Source organism: Rhipicephalus microplus, chromosome 4, assembly GCF_043290135.1.
Source record: "Rhipicephalus microplus isolate Deutch F79 chromosome 4, USDA_Rmic, whole genome shotgun sequence".
Classification (NCBI taxonomy): Eukaryota; Metazoa; Arthropoda; class Arachnida; order Ixodida; family Ixodidae; genus Rhipicephalus; species Rhipicephalus microplus.
The window spans coordinates 33,934,115-33,949,126 of NC_134703.1; positions in this window are offsets into that span (position 1 = coordinate 33,934,115).

Below are 15,012 nucleotides of genomic sequence, written 5' to 3' on the forward strand. Positions count from 1 at the left end.
TGAAAATAAGGACTTATTTCTAAGGCGACTACCTCTGAAATGACAGTATACGTGATGTCAGTTAGACGTGTGTGTGTATTTAAAAAAAGTTATAACATTGAGCCAAATAGCGTTAATTAATGCGCACACTAGTGCAATAATGTTCATCACCTGGAGTTTTTTTTTTCTTGCCTTGCAGGTAAGTCGGCCTCTTTATTTGTTTGCATTTTGGGCTTATCGAAACGCGGCGACAGTGACAGGGAACCGAACCTGAGACCTCGTGCTTAATAGTCATATATGCATGCACCCAGCTGCCAAAGCACCACGCAGACAACGTTTTTAATGCAAACGATGCTCATCCCGCCCTAAACAAATATTTTCGATACTTTTTTCCTCAAGAACTAACTCCCTCTACTCCGAGGCATGATATCATCTACGATTGATATCACTCTGTCGCACGAGAATATTCTAAATGTAGTGCTTAACATCCTATCGAGTATTCTATTGAGTAGTCTAGTATTTTTATCCCAGAGCCATTTACGTTCACCACAAAAAGCCCATATAAGGTATGTCCTGCCGGGCAAGCAATCACGTTAACATACGTAATAAAGCTCGGTAGAAAAGTAAAAATGACAACCATGCTGGGGTGACACAACGTAGATTGCGCAACGAGTGGGCCGTTTAGTGCTTCCAGCCTATTCCAAAAGGCTGAACTATAATTGATCTCCATGAGCCAAAGTCTCAACAATGGACACGTAATGACTCGCAATCATGTATCGGGTACCACGCTACTCCGCAAAATGATGAAAGACGACATAGTTGACTCTTTCCCACTTCACAATAACTGGTATTATTCTTCTGGCGTACTAGGCACCTTGCATGTAATTCATCTCCATGATCCAAAGCATCAACAATGAACACGTAATGACTCGCAATCATGTAGCGGGTACCACGCTACTCCGCAGAATGATGAAAGACGACATAGTTGACTCTTTCCCACTTCACAATAACTGGTATTATTCTGGCGTACTAGGCACCTTGCATGTAATTCATCTCCATGATCCAAAGCATCAACAATGAACACGTAATGACTCGCAATTATGTAGCGGGTACCACGATACTCCACAGAATAATGAAAGACGACATAGGGGGCTCTTTCCCACTTCACAATAACTGGGATCACTCTTCTGGAATAGTAGCCACCTTGCATGTGGGCTTGTATTAGTTGGGTCAAGAGAGTTTAGAACGGAATCCTGAAGGGTCGCTCTTCCAGCTCTGGCTGTGACTGGGCTGCGTTTTTCTTTCTTCGGCTTTTGCTTGTTTTTGTTTGTTTGTTTATGAAATGTCCTTCGTGTCTTAATCCTAGTGAGTGAGCGGAAGAAACAAGAACGTTTTTTCGCGTTGCCTCGGTGGAGCTAGATTTGTATTTAGCACGTGACTACAGTACGACAAAATATGTTAGCCATCCTTTCTTGTGAGTGAATAATAGTATACCCACCGCCTTGAAAATGCAATGCTTTTGCTCAAACACAAGCCAACCAGTACGTATTCAGAAGGTAATATCAGCCATTTTCAGCAACTTTAAACAGTGCAGCCTTGCTTTCTGAAAGTCAATGCTCTAAGGAACATCGAATCATAACAAGTCTAGTGTTTCTCCTCCAGACTTTCAGCGAAATCTAGCTATCTGCCGAACAAGTCACTCGTTCTACGCACCTCCTTTCCTTGATCCGTTTGTCGAATTTCACTTTTCGTTCGCCCATATTTTTCTGAACGTATACACGCTCGATCAGAGCGAGATGGCAACTGATACTAAATGTGAGAAATTACGCTGAAAAAAAAAGGACATCGTCCAGCGATTTATTCTCCTAGCGGTCCGTTATTTGTAAAATACGCTTTAATTTGTTTTTGCGCGCGAATACGATGGTGTAATAGGGCGAGAGAAGCCCGCTTGTCACACCACACCTGTCATTTTGCCACTCACGGTGGCTTCATCCGTAAATCATCGGCAAAAGTCTGTTTTATTCTGATGTCTCTATTTCCTTGTGCGTCCTCATTCAGGGCGGCATTTTTGTGCGAATATTTTTGATCGTAAATTACAGTATCGCATATAGTAGCGAAGTATCAGCTAACACTCGTTCACTATCAGCCTTGATTGAAATAACAGTTTTCGGTTAGTAGTTCTCTTCGAGTAGTTTCACTTACATTTGTAGCACTAATCGCTGTCATAACAATTACTGAACAGCACAGCAATTGTCCATTGAGCCTCTATATGAAGCTATAGGTTGAGGCTACACATCCTGTGATGGAGTACATGTAGGCTCTGGCCCTTGAAACATAAAACTAAGCCCGTTATCATAAGTTATAGCAGCATGTAAACGCAGTGAAAAAGTCATGCTCTATTTTCGTGCAACTTCGGCCTTAGCAAAATAATTAAATCGAACAATGTGTGCAGCGGATAGCAAACGCTAAGTCGAGTATCGTGGCTCCCTTTCAAAGGTTTCAAAGTTGCTTAGGAGGTACTGGTGACTTAGTCAGTTGCAAACAATCTTTCGAACAGCACTTAAGAGAAGAAGACGAGTGCATGACGACGCACGCAACTGAATATTTCACTATACCGTTTAAGGAAGTGGTGCTGGCCAAACGGGGTTGCTATAAAACCACCACTCCGGTGCAGTGATGTGCTGCACAACGCGTAAGGTAGGTATCAGGAATTGCTCATTTCAGGAAAATACTGATTGCGCGCAAATTGAATCCCAAAGCCACGTTTACTTGAGTGCTTGAGTGTCCTGTCGTTGGGCCGTTACATGAAAGACGCCATGCCGATTCCGCCCGAAAACAGCGTTCCGGGGACGGCCACTACCTCAAAGAGAAGGAAAGGAACAAAAGAAAGGAAGACCGAGAAAGAAGGAAACCAAAATAGAATGAAAGAAAGAGCGATAAAAGCACGACAAATAGAAAGAACGAAAAAAATTCTACACCACGCACTTTCCCGAAAAGGAAAGGGCTCCTGAATAATTTGTTTTAGTTACTATCTCTTTGGTGCGCGCCAGTTGTAGGTGCGGAGAAGAAGGGGGGGGGGGTATTTTGAAACTACACAGTTGCACAGTTTTGAAACTACACAGGTCACAAGTTTCGGAACTACACAGGTCTGTCAACACAAGCTTCGCTTGAAGCTGTTGTGCCAACAAGCCCAAGTTGCCAGCCTCATCAATTTCTTGCCGCATTCAACAAGCTCTTTGGTACACATACTGTGGGATCCTTGCCGCATAGTAGCTCTCATCATCAACGCCGTATGCAAGGAAAGAACGTCTAGCTTTCCAGAGCTATGTGCGCGTGATGAATGCCATAGTGACATCATGTAATTTATCGGAATAAATGAGTGACAAAAATGTTATTGATGGTCAGCCCTGTGTTGTGTCGAGTGTCTCTTTGTCTTAGTCCTTAGCCTGCGCTACTGTCAATCATCGTTTGAATAGAAGTCGAGGAAAAGCTGATGTAGCCATGCCTTCCGTTCATTTTCACACGTCGCTTGACCCACGGCAGTGGTCAATGGGGTATTGAAAGTAAATTATGGCGTATAGCTAGGAAAACAAGTATGCCTATAGAGAGGAAGCCTTATATTTATTGAAACAAATCAGAAAGCTTCGTTAGTTTTCCACTTTTCCTTAGCGGAAGGGCTGTTCCTTTTTTTTCTCTTTTTTTTTTGGCACTATGGTGCACAACGCCGTCAAATTGTGACAGCCGCAATCCGTTACGGCGTTATCATCTCGTTCCAACTCTCCTTTTCACACAAACACACACACACACACACACACACACACACACACACACACACACACACACACACACACACACACACACGCACGCACGCACACACACACACACACACACATACACACATACACACACATACACACACACACCCGCTCTCTCTCTCTCTCTCTCTCTGTGTGTGTAACTTTGCCTTCTTTCTATTTATCTACGCCCCGCGCTTGTCGTTCCACACAAGGCGGGTCTTTCAACAATAACGCAGCCGTTGCTGTTTAGCACTTCTGTGTCTTCGTTATGCGTACGTGAACGCCTATTTCGTGTGCCACATCGTTAGTGTATCGAGATATCTTCCTCAAGCTTGGAAGCGGAAACCCAGATACAGCGCTTCGCTTTGAAATGTGCTTGCATAGCTGGATCAGTGGAGTTCCTGTGTCCGCCGACAGATCGCCCTCAATCAAACGGCTCACTACAACCGGAACTCTTGGAGGTGACCGGACGTCCCGATTCGGACGAGACATGTGCAGGTTTTTCAGCCGGGTTACACTGCTGAACCGCAAGTCCGCCTTTGGGACGCTGTTTTGCCCCGCTTTTGGCCAAGAGCCGTTTCTCAGCTGCGGGATAAGTCAGCCCGGCCTTCACACCTCTTTGCTGTACTATATTACACATGACATCGATGTGCATTCTTTCTTTCTATCTCTATCTCTCTTTGATTTTGTCATCTTTCTTTATATTTCCCTCGTTCTCACGCCCATGGAAACGCAATCCTATGGTTTTCATAAATGCTTGTTCACCTAACGCGCCTGAACACTGAAATGGTTACTACGCTCGCCTTCGGTCCGTGAGACACGCTGATTCGAATGCCGCCTTTGCGCTTCACAGATACTCGTTCTTCCTTTTCCGAGTCATTGCCTCAGCGCTCCTTGTTTTACTTGGCTACACTCTCTCCCACCACAGGCTTCAACCCCCTTCCCCACCGCCGCTGTCCATCGCTCCAACTTTTCCCGGCTATAATTCACTCTATCCCCCCCGCTCCTTGGTCTTGGTAGGGGGCGCTTGTCCAGTTCATACATGCATACGTAAGCTCGAGTTTTTGCGTACGCTACGGGGAATCGCTCCAACATTTAAACAGATCCACTGTAAAAAAGTGAAATTTTCCAATATATAACATGATCTTCTTCTTTATGTCATTCCGCCCTCCCCCCTTCGTCCTGCTTGGGTATTTGCGGAATATGACCACTTTACTATTGGGCAACCATGCTTATACGCACCGTCCTCAAAGCACCAAGGAGAGTGCGTCGTCAATTCGTTTCTGTTTAGCGTCCTCACGTTTCCTCCTTCCTCTGCTCCTCGCCGCGTGCACGTTCGTCGTGACGCTTGCAGCATCGATAATACCTGCGCTTCAGTAGTCAAGGCGACGTCCCACATATTCGGCACACTATAGCAGCACGACCGTTTTCTCGATCACCACTTCCGCAGCTAGCGTCTTCCAGACGTGTCTCTGATATAAGACGTATACTGTTAGGGCCTTATAAACATGCTGACAGAGACGGCTTAGCCGTGGTGCCGTCGCCTGTCGTTGCTACCAACCAGTCGTAGCGAGCAGGAAAAGAGCAAGAAGAAATAATAACGTGACACAGGCGCGCACGTTGTCAGACGCGAAAGAAAACGGCGCGGCGTGGTATTGCGCAACCATATAGCTCGACACGTCGGTCCCGGTCGTCCTTCGAGTTAGCGGTTTGCACGCGGCGGGCTCGACGCTTCATTTCCTTGCGTCCTCTTCCGGTTTATTCAAAGCTCACTGTACAATCTGATTGATTGATTGATTTGTGGGGTTTAACGTCCCAAAACCAGCATATGATTATGAGAGACGCCGTAGTGGACGTCTCCGGAAATTTCGACCACCTGGGGTTCTTTAACGTGCACCCAAATCTGAGCACACGGGCCTACAACTTTCCGCCTCCATCGGAAATGCAGCCGCCGCAGCCGGGATTTGAACCCGCGACCTGCGGGTCAGCAGCCGAGTACCTCAGCCACTAGACCACCACGGCGGGGCTCACTGTACAATCTCGTTGCACTGAGCCGCTGCATCAGTACCGATTTTTACTATTCATCAAAATGTCCTGAGCTTTACGCTGCGCATCTATCTATCTATCTATCTATCTATCTATCTATCTATCTATCTATCTATCTATCTATCTATCTATCTATCTATCTATCTATCTATCTATCTATCTATCTATCTATCTATCTATCTATCTATCTATCTATCTATCTATCTATCTATCTATCTATCTACTCGATATACCCACCGTAAGGGGGCCATGACACGGTCACCCAACAATTTGTGGTTTTCAGCCAGAACTAGAAATAGAGGGTCATTTATGCGGATGCAGATACGAAAAGTGCGCTGCAAAAGAATATTTAAGTGCATGACAGGTCACCGGCTGTGAATTACGCCCCCCACCGGCGATCACGATTTTGCCATGGCGCCTGTGACGTCACGTGCAGCAAGAAGCAGTTCCGCTGTCTGCTAGCTATGTTTCAGCCGCTGAGAGTCACTCAATTTAAGTGTCAAGCAGAAGGAGGCTCATATATTTTGATTTTATGCGCTGCTATTCACAGGAAAATGTTTTTTTTTTTTTTTTTGCCGGAGGGCAGATGCTCGTACAGTCAGGTGCTTGTCACGTCACGGCCCACAAGTGCGCGTGTCTTGCCCGACTCTCAGGTCACTCGCGTCTTTGCAAAGGTGTTCAAATAAATATGATGCGATCGACCAAAGGCGCGAAAATTTCGCCGGCTTATTTGTAAGTGCTGCCGAGTTAAACTACATTACATATAATGATGAAAAATTGGGTTTCAGGGCCCATTTAAGGTATTAGAACTGAAAGGAGGGCGAGTTGGAACTTATTCGTCGTTGGGTAGCGCACAAGGCGGAAACACAAAAGAATGTAACAGGACAAGCGCTGGTCTAAGGAACTGAAAATTTACTTGAAAAGATGTATGCATATACTACACAAAAAGCCATGCGCACGCAAGATACATGCATCTTCCTCGATAGTTCCGAGCCCTAATAACGACACCGTGGTTTTACCTTGGTGAAGGACTATTTCGTATCATTATAATCGTGATTATTGACAGGAAATCTGTCATCGCTCATAACAGATTTTGTTCTGGCTCTTTCTTATACCTCAGTACATTAACCGCCACGCTGCCCACGTGATGTATCTTAGACACTTGTACTATATCCACTGATCACACAGGCTCTCCGGCATGGCTGGGCATGACATTATTAGGCAACCTTGCCTGGAATTTGTGCCGCAGTAATATTACCACGTTATGATTGGTCGGGACGCGTTTCCATAGAATATGTGATTGTTATAGCGGATGGACCAAGAATGGCCCAGTGAGAAACAACTGTCAGATCTCACGCAATGTTATAATTGGTGTAATGCGAAGCATGTAGTCGGGTGGAGTTCGGAAGTTTGGGGAGGCTTGGAGGCAGACCGAGGCGTTCATGCCAAAACATGGTCGCTATCACATGTTTCTCATGCTCCTCGACGTTTGAATCCCGTGATTTGTTGCTCACATTATGATACGGATGGTGTGCATGTCATGAACTATCATGTCGCCACTTGCAGTTCGGGCTCGTCATGTGCTGACGACACTTGATGTAGTTCATTTTAAGTTACATAGCAGAATGATGAAATGGCATCATGGTGGCGCCTTTTCATCTACGTCATGACTTCAAAACATGCTGTTATTCATGCCATGGCCTACAATTAACGTTGGCCTGGCCCTAGTGTCATGTCATGCGAATTCTAGATATCTCAGATTCATTAAACGACGACAAGATCACAAAGGGCATGTGACGTAAATTCAGTCATATATGACCCGCGTGATGGATAGATGGATGGATGGATGGATGGATGGATGGATGGATGGATGGATGGATGGATGGATGGATGGATGGATGGATGGATGGATGGATGGATGGATGGATGGATGGATGGATGGATGGATGGATGGATGGATGGATGGATGGATGGATGGATGGATGGATATGGCTGTACCCTTTAGATCGGGTGGTGGCTAGCGCCACCAAGCCGCAATACTTAATGAACCAAAAACTAGATTTATTTTTTTTAAGTGAGTTTGAGGATTCGTACTTTGCAGTAAAGGGTTTCATTTTCACTCGTGCCTTCACTTTAGCCACCAATCAGATAACCTCCTTCTAGTTAAGTCTACCCGCTTAAAGTCTATTTTGCCCTCATGGTCCCTAAACGTCAGTGCTTTGAAAAACTCTGCACCATCATCCTGAACTATAGGGTGAAGCCCTTTACAGAACATTATCAAGTGTTCGGCAGTTTTTTCTTCCTCTCCACACGCACTGCATACTGTGTCTACCCCTTCGTATTTGGCCCGATATGTCTTGGTTCGCAGTACTTCCGTCCTGGCCTCAAACAGTAGAGAACTACCCCGAGTATTATCATAGATCCTTTCCTTGGCAATTTCCTGCTTAAAAGTTCGATAGATCTCTAGTACGGACTTCTTAATCATGCCCATTCTCCAAATGTCAGTTTCCGTTTCCTTCACTTTCTTCTTAACCAATAGTTATTTTTGGTTTGGCCACCTGCTGTTTTCTAAGTATTTACCAGTAAATTTCCTGGTTCGCTTCCTCCATTTTGTATCGACATTCTTCATGTACAAGTAGCTGAAAACCTTCCTAGCCCAACGCTCCTCCCCCATTTCTCTCAATCGCTTCTCAAATTTTATCTTGCTGTTAGCTTCCCTGCCCTCAAATGATGTCCATCCCATATCACCTTGTACTCCGTGATTTGGTGCATTCCCGTGAGCTCCTAAAGCAAGCCTACCTATTCCACGTTGCTTAATTTCTAATCTTGCTTGAACTTCTGATCTCATGCACAAGACCGCATTGCCGAAGGTCAGCCCAGGAACCATGACCCCTTTCCATATTCCTCTCACAACATCGTACCTATTGTAATTCCACAGTGCCCAATTTTTCATCACTGCTGCATTCCTGTTATCTTTAGTCGTCACGTATATTTCGTGTTCTCTTAGGTACTCGGTTCCATTGCTTATCCATACGCCCAGATATTTGTATTTATCTGTTATCTCTAGCGTGACCTCCTGTATTCTAAGCTCACTACCTTCGTTGTCATTGAAAATCATGACTGCTGATTTTTCCTTACTGAATCTAAAATCTAACCTATCTCCCTCATTACCGCAGATGTCCATCAATCTCTGAAAATCGTCCATGTTGTTGGCCATTAGCACTATATCATCTGCGTACATTAATGCTGGTTGTGCCTGATCAATGAGTTTTCCATGTTTGACTAAAGAGAGGTTGAAGCCCAGTCCACTTCCCTCTAATCCTTGTAGGTACATCATGAATAATAAGGGTGACAGGGAACACCCCTGCCTAAGCCCCCGTTTTACCTCGGCAGGCTTGAATACCAGTTTTTCCCACTTTATAACTACCTTGCTACCTTTATAGATATCCTTTAAAAGATTAGTGACTACATGTTCCACGCCTAGTGTGTCCAGTATTCCCCACAATTCCTCTTGAACCACGCTATCGTACGCTCCCTTGGTATCCAAAAATGCTAGCCACAGGGGCCTGTGTTCCTTTTCTGCTATTTCGATGCACTGCGTCAGTGAGAACAGATTGTCTTCCAACCTCCCGTGTTTCCGAAACCCAATCTGCAGTTCCCCCAGCACCCCCTCATCCTCTATCCACGCCTGCAGTCTTTCCTTTATAATCTGCATCGCCAGCCTGTAGACCACTGATGTCACTGTTATAGGACGGTAGTTGTTTATGTCAGCTTTGCCCCCTTTCCTTTATAGATCATGCTCATCCTGCTAAGTTTCCATCCATCGGGAACTTCACCATCGATTATTATTGTGCTCACTGCCTCTCTCAAAGCCTGCTTAGACTTCGGACCTAATGTCTTTATCAGCATAATTGGAATGCCATCTGGGCCTGTTGATGTACTACTAGGAACCCTTTTCTCAGCCCTTTCCCACTCTTGTTGTGAAAATGGAGCCATTGCACCACTTGACTCGTCCTTGTCTACTGTGGTGCATAGAGTACTTCTTTGTTGAAATTTTTCTGTCACCCTTGTTCCTATATATTCAATAGCTTCGTCCCCTTCTAGCCTGGCACCTTGGGCTGTAGTTATAAAACTCTGCTCTAGGCTCGTCTAATTTCTTAGGGAGTTTAGATGGTTCCAAAATTTCGCAGCTGCCTTTCTATCTTTTTTATGTACTTCTGCGGGCCACTGAGCTCCCTTTCTTCTAATCTTTTCATTGATCAGAAGGGATGCATCCCTTCTACAGCTTAGAAAGGTTTCCCATTTTTTTTTTTAACATCATCTGTCGGTTCACCTCGCTGCTTAGCATGTCTGTGTTCCCTAGAGGCTTCCTGACGTTTTGCTATGGCTTTCTTAACTTCCTCATTCCACCAGCTTTTGGGTTTCTGTCTTCTTTTCCGGGGTGACTTGTCACGCGTCTTAGCAAGCTCTAGCTCAAAGATTCTAATGAGATTCGTGTATGTCCACACTGTATTATTATCCTCCGTGATTACGTTCTCCATTTATTTAGTGGCTATTTCAATTTGCCTTTCTGGATAAAAATGTTCCTGTATTTGCTCCTCTTGTCTCCTTCCTACTTTCACTGTTCTTCCAAAACTTAGCTTGATACGTTTGTGATCACTACCCAGACTTCTGGAGCCACCTTCATCTATGTGCTTATCATACATCCTATGTGATATCAGTGCATAATCTATCGTCGACTGCAGCCTTCCTACCTCCCTTGTTATTTGCCCTTCACACTTCTCGGTACTGTTGAAAATGATCAAATCAAGCCTTTCACACATATCCATGATCCTTTTGTCTGTCGGGTCGGTATACCCATCTATATCTTCTATGTGCGCATTCATGTCTCCTAGTATAATTATCTCACACTCTCTTCCTAACTCCTGAACGTCCTTGGATATACACTCTACCATTGCCTGGTTTTCCTCTCTGGCCTTTGCTCCCGTCCACAAGTACACGAAACCAAGGAGTGTCATTTGACCTGCCACTTTCCCTTTTAGCCATAAATGTTCCTTGCACTCCTGCTTGACCCTTTGCCAGTCTGTACTTTTATGAATGAATGCCCCAATACCACCCCCTTTCTGCTGCCTTCTGTTCTATTACAATATTCCCACGCGTATAGTCCGGATTGTTCGGAGGTTGTTCCATGTCCCGGAGATGTGTTTCTACAAAACCGTATACCATCGGCCTCTCTTCGCTTAGCTGTTCTTCTATCTCTTCCCACTTCAGCCTGTTCCTACCACCCTGCATGTTAATATACCCTATGTCTGAATTGGCTCGGCGCTCGTGGCTACGTCTATTTATGCCCCGGACTCTACCTATCTTAGATATTGGTGCCACTTTGGAATCGTATCTGTTCATACCACCTTTCGAAGAGTCTCCCTGGTTGTTTTCCTCGTTACTAACTATCCTGCACCCCGAAGGGCTCGCTTGCCCCCCAAAAAAGCTACTGCGCGTCCTGCAAGTCGCCAAACCACCTCATGACCTAGCCGCCCATCGTAGTGAATTCTGTCTCGTTGAAAACCCCCCCACCTATGCACCTCTCTGTTTATTTCCACCACCTCAAAGCCTTTCTCTCGACTCATCCGCCATATCTCTTGGTTTGCGTTGACCACCGCTCTTTGCAGGTTGCTATCACGCACCGGTACCTCCGGTATCGTGCATATCACTACCTGTACCTTAGGAGAAGTGGCGCGCATGTCATCGACGCCTTTCGCCAGTGTGGTTGCTAGTCCTGCTGTATCTTCATTTAAGACATCGTTTAAACCGCCTGAAATTATCACGAGGTTTCGTCTATCAGCTGTAGTTTTGAGTTTTGCGCTCGCTTGCCTCATGACTGCTTCAAGTTTGCGTCCTGGGAACGCAAGCTTGATGACGATGATGATAGCACTGATGATGATAGCGCATGCCATCTGGTGCCATCTCTTAAGCATCAAGCGTACTATTGCACAGAGATTCTATTCAATCCAAGCCAAGCCAAAGTGGCCAGTGTGCGTTGCGGCGTGTTTTGTATGTTGTGTCGGTAATCTTGTCACGTTATGAGGCGATACTGAAGCTGTACGACTGCTTTTAAGTTGCAAGTGATAGATCACGCACTAAACAACGGCAACAGGGCCACCGGTAGGCCCTTCGGAGTCTACGAGTTTTGTGTTCGCCACTGGTGACGGCCGCTTAAAGCCACCAAGGCGCGTTGGGCCTGCCGTGTGCCTAAAACTGGGATTGATGGTAAACTTTATTTCTTCAGAAGGAAACTGCGGCGATTCTGTTAAATAGCCATCAGCCCAATACTGACATCCCACGCTTACCTTTTGAGGGCTCCTGTTGAGCGACGCTACCGCTACGCCCGCAACGTCCGCAAGCTTTGCGTACGGTATTCTAATTCTCGACTATTTGCTTCCACTTTTTGTCTTTAATAAATCTTGTCTTGTGTTGTATCTCTACTTTTATTGTTGAGGTAAGTTCTAATTAGTACTTCTTAAAGCTTGCTGCAAGTTGCTGGTGTGAGAATCCCGATTTGCGGCCACTTCGTTTTCTTTTTCGCTCTATACGTTTTCGTGGAAATTTTTTGCCCGCGTAATTCTCGCACCTTCCAACTTTGCATCAGTTTTCCGGAAAAAAGAAAAAGTGCGAAGATTATGAGAGTAAATACAGTATGTCATGTAACAGGCGGAACGATTACCAGCCATTTAGGCCAGGCTAGCCTCGCCTGTTGCAACATCACAACCACCACCAATTCCATCTAAATCATGCCATACATGTCATGTATGTCATTCTCATATTAAGACTTCTATAACTTATTTTTGTCATTCACTCGTGTATTACCAATTTTAGTCGAACCCCTATACTATAAAATCCAGGTGAATCACGTTTTCTTCATGAACATTTTGTCGTCGCGAAACAAAAAAAAAAATGACGCCCACTGATTGCTTCACATGACTGAATTTGTTTAAAGAACTCGTTCATCTTGCTCCGTCTTTCGCTCGACGGCTGTAGCCTCGCAGCTTGATAAACTCTGCATAGCAGCGTCGTCGTCGTCGTGGGTGCCGACGAAAGAGCGAATGACTGCAAAAGCCTCAAGGACATCGCGCGAATTTACGTGCTTTTCTAGCGTTTTGTTTTATTACTCTCGTCGTCACTCTGATATTCTTCGCCCACACTTTCGATGATAGCGTCGCCGCTTAACCTCTCCTGCATCAGCTGTTCGGCGTTATCTCACAAAAAGTCATGCTCTTCAACAGCGTATTGTTGAACTTGTAACGCCTTCATCAGTCTCATTGTTATCATGACAATCCTGCCTAATGTAGACAGTAATGGTCGCAGCGATGCTTATTACTGGGAATGTACTTGTTGAATGCGCGGTAGTATTTTCCAACTTCAGGGCTCCCAACCAGCTTATACGCTGAATAAAAATAATATTGCTGATTACTACCAAAAACTTTTATTATGCGGATATGCTTGTTAAATCAAACATCTCTTCGATTTAAATAGGGGGCTAACGCATTCCACTCTATGGATGTTTTCCGGGTACGCCAGATTTCTTTGTTGTCGAGGAAATTTTTTTCTTGTGGCCTTTCGTTACTGAGAGGTTCAACAGCGCTCCAATCAGAGAGACTGACGTGAGGCGACCAGGGCTACATCATGTAAATTATGACGTACACGTCGTGTACATCGTGATTATCTTGTTACAACCTGTCACTTAAGTTGGTGATGCACTCATCTCACGTCATGCCGATTTTTGCATATGCCAGATTGACTAAATCGCCACAAGAGCCATAGCGCGTCGTGTAAATCATGACGTACATGACATGGACGTCAGAAGTTTCATTTGACGACAGTGATGTCATACCAATTTCTGTATAACGCGATGGCCATGAGAACACTAAGTCGTAGACAGACAGACAGACAGACTCGGAGTGTCAGGAGCTCGATAAGGAATGCTTGCCATTTAATCAATCACCGCTGCTCGTGCTGCTGCTGACGACGTGCTCGGCTCTGGTGGTGGCTCCCTCTGTCGCTGCGTAGAATGAACTGCAAACGCGCTTGGTTGCTCTCATTTTTTCATAGATGACAGCATCGGAGCCTCCGTGCAATTAAAGCAAGAGGTGTATACGATGTTGAATGCTGCGCACACTGGAGCCGCTGGTTCAACCTTACGTGCTTATTTGTGTTTTGTACGAACATTTTATGGCTTGGTCAACAAGACATCCACAGAAATAATTTCAGTCGCAAGGCATCGTTGGAAGGCAGAAAACGGTTTTTTTTTGATACATTAAGGGACACTAAAATACTTTTTTTCTTCATTTTAGTACATTATACGTACAATGATATAAGGACCGAGCGAGCTGGAAAAACATCATTCTCGTATTATTGCGTAAAAAGCGAGATTGTACAAGAACTTAAAAACTATAGATGAATGAGTTGAACTTTCAGAACTATATGAAGAGAATCATGATAAGGCCGAAACACACTTCGCATTAATCAACATCAGTGCTTCGAGTCCGCGGATTATCAGACCCTAAGCAGTTTTGGGAAGAGATCTTAAACCCCTTCGCTACATTGTGGACTGCACGAATCCGAGGAGGGCATTTTTCTTTGTCCTCTCTTCAATGATGCGGAGAACATTTTCTTTATGTATCATTTCAACCAAATTTCACCGATTCATTTTCAAAACGTATTTCAGTTCTATGTACTTTATTTTCTAAAACCCGAGGTGGAGTATACTAAGAAGTCGACAGAATACACAAGGTCTCGAAGGAAACGGGATACTGGTGCCTTCAAGCCACGATTCACTCCCGCCCTGGCCGCTGAACTCTATTTCTACACGACAGAGGGAAGCACAGAGCATAGTTTCTTTTCGCCAACATTAACGGGTATACAAAGCTTCCAGTCACTGCCAGGCTGTTTAAGAAGTTCAGGAAAAATAAAGAACAACATTTAAAAATAACTTGGCTCGCTTCTAAAAAACCATGTGTAAAATATCTTCCAGACGCTTTTAAATGGGGTGAATTTCTCAGGGATCCATCCATCCGTCCCATCCCACCCGCCCGCCCGCCCGCCTACACGTCCGTCCGTCCATCCGTCCATCCATCCATCCATCCATCCATCCATCCATCCATCCATCCATCCATCCATCCATCCATCCATCCAT